The sequence below is a fragment of the Hyperoodon ampullatus genome (genome assembly GCF_949752795.1).
Source record: "Hyperoodon ampullatus genome assembly, chromosome: 9".
NCBI lineage: Eukaryota > Metazoa > Chordata > Mammalia > Artiodactyla > Ziphiidae > Hyperoodon > Hyperoodon ampullatus.
The window spans coordinates 18,035,510-18,042,567 of record NC_136922.1 but is presented as its reverse complement, the minus strand read 5'-3'; the positions used below and the strand labels follow the sequence as shown (position 1 = coordinate 18,042,567).

Sequence of the window (7,058 nt, the reverse complement as noted above, 5' to 3'; positions counted from 1 at the left end):
CTGTTTGGACTTAAATATTCTAGATGGCCCTTTTGTTGTGGCCACTGTAGTGAGAATGCATAAAGAATGGAGGTCTGACATTTAGGCTTTACAATCCTGCCCTTCATGTCCACTCTTGTGAACTACATATTTCCATACTTTTTCTGTTGGGATTAAAGGATAAGACTACTAGATCAATGGTTCGCAAGTATTGCTGCTCACCAGAATTTGTACACACGGTCCCTGACTTTACGATGGTATGAAAGCAATACTCATTCAGTGGAAACCATGCTTCGAGTTTTGAATTTTGAACTTTTCCTGGGCTAGCCATATGGGCACGATTCTCCCTCTCTCTCTCTCTCTCTCTCTCTCTCTCTCTCTCTCTCTCTTTTTGAGTTTAAATGCATTTTATTTTTAGACAACCTACATGACATGTTGTCTTTTTCCTCCAAAACAATGCCTCTGCTCCAAACAAATCAACATCAAAACGAAGAGCTCAAGATGACATCAGTCCCATTCGTCTAAGTCCTGGTGTTGTGTGGATGAAAAGCAGCAGCCAGCCAGTTATGACGAGCAGGTGATAGATCCAAACAACCAAATTTGTTAACATTTTTCCATTTCTAGACCATCCTTAAAGAAAATCATATATATGGGGTCACACCTTCCTCACGGTAATCCAGCAGAGCAACCGTGCCATCTGGATTCATGTTTTCACCAATAAAGGACTGATAGTTTTTGAAATTAGCAAGGATATGTTTGATTTGTTCTGCAGCGCCTGTTATAAAAGGTTTTCCTCTTTCTGGTCTCTGTTCTTCAAACTTCCCTTTGACTGACTTCATGTAATCTTTGATGTACTTCTTGTAGGCTTCTTTTGTGAAGCTGGTTTCCTGCAAGTGATGGTTCATGACAATATCCACACCAGTGATTACTGTGCTTTCGATACTTTAGCCCTCGGGGCCTTCAGCAGAGGCATTTCCACCAATGAGCGAGTCATCAATGTTACCCTCTGTCCTACTGACCATCTTCCCCTCCACCTCCAGACACAGCCCGTCCGTGACCTCCCGGATCTTGTAGATGTCGGAGAACATCTCATCATGGCTGATGAGGTCCCGGTAGATGATCATGATGGCGACTGGAGGGAAACAATGGTAGCACTAGCTTAGGAGCATGGAGCTCAGAGTGAGCACGGTGCAGCTGGAGCAGCGCTCGGGGGAGGGGGGAGCGGGCGGAAAAGGCCGAATCTGCCGCTCCCCAACCTCATATAGAGGGCACCTCTCTTTCTCTCTTGATGAAATGCCGGCTCCCAGTCCAATACACTTCCAACCACGCTGCACCCAGACAACCATTCACTTGTGCATTTGTAGAGCAGTATTCACTAAATTACATGAGATAGTCAATACTTTATTACAAAGCAGTTTTTTGTGTTAGATGATTTTGTCCATCTGTAGGCTAGTGCAAGTGTTCTGAGCACATTTAAAGTAGGCTCGGCTCGGCTATGATGTTCAGTAGGTTAGGTGTATTAAATGCATTTCTAACTTACAATATTTTCAATTTATGATGGATTTATTGAGACATAACCCCATCATAAGTTGAGGAAGATCTGTAAAGCTTTAAAGGAAATTCAGATTCTTGAGTCCCACTCTAAACAAAGTCAATTAGAAAGTCTTGGGTGAAGCCTTACATGTATATAAATTTAAAAATATAACAAATATAAATAGTTATATTTGTAGCTATAACACCCTCCTTCAAATTCTGATCATCAGTTTAGGTTTGGGAGGTGCTGGTTTCAGTAACTTATCCAATGTCACACAGAACCCTAAATACAGCCAGAAATGAACTCAAATCTTATAAGTCCAAGTTAAATGCTTTTCACTGGATTTTTGCTGTCCTTTTACTGATTACATACAATGCAGTAGGATGGAAAAGTGGAGAAAAAACAGCAATTTCAATTAAAATTTTTTACCATATTCTGTTACATGGTTTTAAGATTAAAAGAGCTAATATCGGGCTTCCCTGGTGGCGTAGTGGTTGAGAGTCCGCCTGCCGATGCAGGGGACAAAGGTTCGTGCCCCAGTCCGGGAGGATCCCACATGCCGCGGAGCGGCTGGACCCGTGAGCCATGGCCGCTGAACCTGCGCGTCCAGAGCCTGTGCTCTGCAACGGGAGAGGCCACAACAGTGAGAGGCCCGCGTATCGCAAAAATAAATAAATAAATAAATAAATAAATAAATAAATAAATAAAAAAAAAGAGCTAATATCTTAGTGAACTTAGAACAATATCTGGCACATGGCAAGAACATGTAAGTGATAAATGTTAAATGAGTAGGTTAAATGTTAAGTGAATGCTGTTGTCTAATATCAGCATTCACTTTGCCCAGGGTTAAAGTGAAATTGAATTAGATATAAACATTTTCTATGTAGAAAAAATTGTATGTAAATAACAGTGGCATCCTCAGTAATTTTTTTTTGTCTTGGAAGCCCTGAATTTGTATAGCTGAAAATATTTCTATGTTGTTTCTTTTCATCTTTTTGACATTAAGAGAAATGTTAATAATAACACTTATTAAATGAAGTTTTGGATTTGCAGCTGTGTAGTATTCTTACATTATTTTATTTAAGATATAGTTAGAGTTAAGGTGCATGGGATGATGTATTTTACATTGTCCTTCTATCACTGAACTAGCTCCAAAATTGATTTTTACTGCTATGAAATCAAGTATTCATTTTTCAGAAGCCATTGTCTGCCTGGATTGATCATCCAAATGAAATATTTCCCTTGAATGAGGTAATAGATATGCTTGGTTCTATCTAATTTCCCTACCTCTCTACAGGTTTCTTCAGAGTCTTTCAACCTTGAATAAGTTTTTATACTTATTAACTATAAATAAAATTGTACATTTTCATCACCAGTAAATGAAGAAGCCACTTTGATATTTTAAAGGGCTCTTTGATACATTTTGACAAAGTCTGTGAAAATATGCCTTTGGTCAGAATCTATCATTGTGAAAATTGATACCCATTTCAGTTTTGTTCATTTTATAAGTTGTATTATTATTATTATTATTATTTTTTTTTTGTGGTATGCGGGCCTCTCACTGTTGTGGCCTCTCCCGTTGCGGAGCACAGGCTCCGGATGCGCAGGCTCAGAAGCCATGGCTCACGGGCCCAGCCGCTCCGCGGCATATGGGATCCTCCCAGACCGGGGCACGAACCCGTATCCCCTGCATCGGCAGGCGGACTCTCAACCACTGCGCCACCAGGGAGGCCCAAGTTGTATTATTTTTCAGAGGAATCACCACATACCCAGCATTGATTTCTAGTGGCTCCTGATTTTTGCGTGTGTGTGTACACATACACAGAATACCTTCATATCTTCATGTAGAATACAAATTTAGTCTTTAATATACTTCATTAAAATGAATTATTCTATCATAAATGAATTGATTTGTCCTGGAAAAGTGTAGAGGTAGAGATAGACTAGAACAGAAGGTATTTATAAAGTCAGGAGGACTCTGGTAGGTAGTGAGGATTAGACCAGAAAGTACCAGATCTGAGAAACCAGAAGGAAGAATTAGATGCCATCAGTAGGGAAGCAGCTGACTATTTGAGTCCAGAGTCAGCCAAGGAAAGGGAATTAAATTAGCATTTATCAAATATTTACTATATTTCAAATGTTGTCCCAGGTACCTTACAAAAGAAAGAATGTCTGGCTAGCTCCCATAAATCTAGATGTTTTGAGTCTTGGGGAGTCAGAGAAAATAGTATTAATAAGTAAGATACTTGAACAAATTATATTATTGTCTGCATTTTATTTTTTATTTATTTATTTTAGGTTATAAATCACATCTTTTTTTTTTTTTTTTTTTTGCTGTACGGGGGCCTCTCACTGTTGTGGCCTCTCCCGTTGCGGAGCACAGGCTCCGGACGCGCAGGCTCAGCGGCCATGGCTCACGGGCCCAGCCGCTCCACGGCATGAGGGATCTTCCCAGACCGGGGCACAAAGCCGTGTCCCCTGCATCGGCAGGTGGACTCTCAACCACTGCACCACCAGGGAAGCCCTAAATCACATCTTTTTATTAAATAATATTAGTACTTAAACTTAGGCTTTTAATTAATTGATTTTAATAGCAATACTTAGATAGTCCCCGATTATTCTCACTACCTTTGAAAAATTTTATTTCTGCATTTTAAAATACTTATACTGTGTTGTAATAATTAAAAATTACATGAGAACTATATATTAGTTATTATAATCAAACCTATAACTTTTGAACCATGACCATCCCTTCCTTCATTCTTTTCACAATAGAAAGCCATCGTTCCGTCTGGATTCTGGATCTCAGCTCCTCCTGTCTACTTGAGTACCTTGCTCCATCAATTACTCTCTTTTTGTTGTGTCTTCAACCTCTCACTCTACTGGTTCCTTGCCATTAGCATTCTCATTTGTTTAAAGTGTCTCCCTCATACATATCCTCTCTCCCTCCGGCTTCTACCCAAATTCTCCTTCCTTTCACTAGAGAAAAATTTTCAAAGAATTTTCTGTGCTTGCTATCTCCACTTCCTCACCTCCAAGTTACTCCTCAAGCGTAGGTAGTCAGCCTTTCATTCCCAACACTGCTGTGAAACGACGCAATAAAGTCACCAATATCATCCCTATTATAAGATATCCCCTAGTTCTTAATGTTTCAACAGCATTTGAAGTTGCTGACCGTTCGTTCCTTTTTGAAACAATCTCTTCTCTCAGCTTCTGGAAAACCACACTTCATGTTTGTTTCCTTTCTGGCCACTCATCATTGTCCTTTGGACACTGCTGTCTTTGCTTAAATACTGCCATTTCAAGGAGCTCTAAGGCTCTATCACTCTAGTCTAGTCTACACATTCCTCTTGGATTATCTCATCTATGCCATGGTTTTATTTCTATAGGTTGATGACTTCTAGACATGAACTCACTCCTAAGCTTGAAACCTATGTATTCAATTCCCTAGTTGATACCTCTTGGATGTTTTATAGGAAACTAACTCAAACACAGCATGTCCGAACTGAGCTGATGCAATCACCCACCCAAATGCGGGAAGCCAGAAATCTACATGTTTACTTTGAATTTTCTCTTTTCCTCAACATCCACTCCATCACCAGGCTCTGTTAAAACTTCCTCCTTAGCACATCTCAAATCATCCATTCCACTCCATTTCTTCTTTTTTTTTTATTTTGAAGTTGCCTTTAAAAAAATTTTTTTTTATTGAAGTATAGTTGATTTACAATGTTGTGTTAGTTTCTGCTGTACAGCAAAGTGAATCAGTTATGCATATACATATATCCACTCTTTTTAAGATTCCTTCCCCATATAGGTCATTACAGAGTATTGAGTAGAGTTCCCTGTGCTATACAGTACGTCCTTATTAGTTATCTGTTTTATATATAGTAGTGTGTATGTGTCAATCCCAATCTCCCAATTTATCCTTTCTCCCCTGGTAACCATAACTTATTTAAAAACAGAAATAGAGTCACAGATGTAAAATAGTCTTTGAAGCCATTACATTTTGGGGTTTTGTTAGCAGCAGAACACCAGTATTCTTTGTTGTTAGTTATAAAATGATTCTTATCTATCCTCTCAATATCAGTTGAACAGGTGGCGGTATTGACACAACTGTGAAAATTTGCAAAAAAAAATTCTGTCTGGAGAAATGAACAGTTTTCTCACTTCTGTATAAAGGTAATGTGCCGTGGGGAACTAGGGCCAGCTCACACTGGCTTATGAGGTACCCATTCCCAATGTGTACATCTCTTCCCAACCAGCCAAGGTGGAAGTAATTACACCATGGAAATTGGCAAGCATTATAAATCAGGGCTATCCACACCCCCTCTACCCCCGCCCCAGAGAACTGGCTTACCAGCCCACCTCTGGGAATCCACTCCATTTCTACTGCCACTTCCCTAATCCAAGGCATTATTACCTGCTTACCATAATTGCAGTACAGATCAAACAGGTTCAGTCTCCACCCCACCCCACCCAAATCCACTCTTCCCATTGCAACCATCATGATCTTCTGAAGGCAAATACATCATATAATTCCTCTGCCTAAACTCCTTCAACACTTCCATTAATCTCAGGATAGTCTGAATTCCTTTATGTGTTTTATGCAGCTTTACACAATCTAATGTCTGCTTATCTCTGTAGTCTCATCTCTGATCACTTACTGTTTTCCCCGCTCACCACACACACACACACACACACACACACACACTCATGCACAGCTCTAGCTCCAAGAATATAAGTAGCTGCCTGCTTTGCAAAAAGAAGTATGAATGTTAAATAAGCAAAAGTTAAGACATATTATACCAGATTTTTAAGATTATAATATAAATAGTATAAAATTCCCAATATAAATTTTAGTTTTATAATATATAGATTTAGTATATAGATTACTATATATAGATGATATATAGTATACTATAGTATAGTAAATCCAGTATATAGATTTAGTTTTTAGTATATAGATTTTAGTTTTTAAACACCTGTCATATGTATATGTATATACTTAAAACATAGATTAAACATTAAATATGATTAATTTAACTCACATTCTAATTCTTTCACTCATTTGTGGTGACATTTGGTAGACAAAAGTTGGTTATGTATATTTGCAAGGTATTGATCATTTTTGCTAATGTCACAATCTTTGGAAAATTACTGAGAGAAATTTGAATTCTAGATTTTCCTGATAACAGATTCTTTAGTAAGTTGCATTTGTATTCCCATTTATACCATGTTCTTTCTGTGTTTGGATCACTGGAATACTTATGGATGGTAATTATCAATTCATAATTTTAACAGTCTCTCCATTTCCTTTGTCATTGTGGTTTATAATATGTTTTAGATACAGTGGTCGAGGATAAATTTCTAGTATTTCCTAAATGTGCTTTAATATAGTTCTTTTCCTTCACATTTGAACTCACAGGCAGTCAACTTCAAGTCCAATGAACATCTGAACTGGGCTAAAGGTTCACACTTTAGGCAAATCTGATGATTTTTTTTGTCTTTGTCTAAATTATACTGTTGTTAATAGCAGCACTCATTT

General features: G+C 38.3%; 1 pseudogene across 1 annotated transcript; it reads right to left on the bottom strand.

Annotated features, from left to right (window-relative positions):
• Nucleotides 1-283: 283 nt before the first annotated feature.
• LOC307057983 (translationally-controlled tumor protein-like) lies at nucleotides 284-1,184 on the bottom strand (annotated as a pseudogene). Its single transcript has one exon. The product of its transcript is annotated as a translationally-controlled tumor protein-like (transcript).
• Between the last annotated feature and the right edge of the window lie 5,874 nt (nucleotides 1,185-7,058).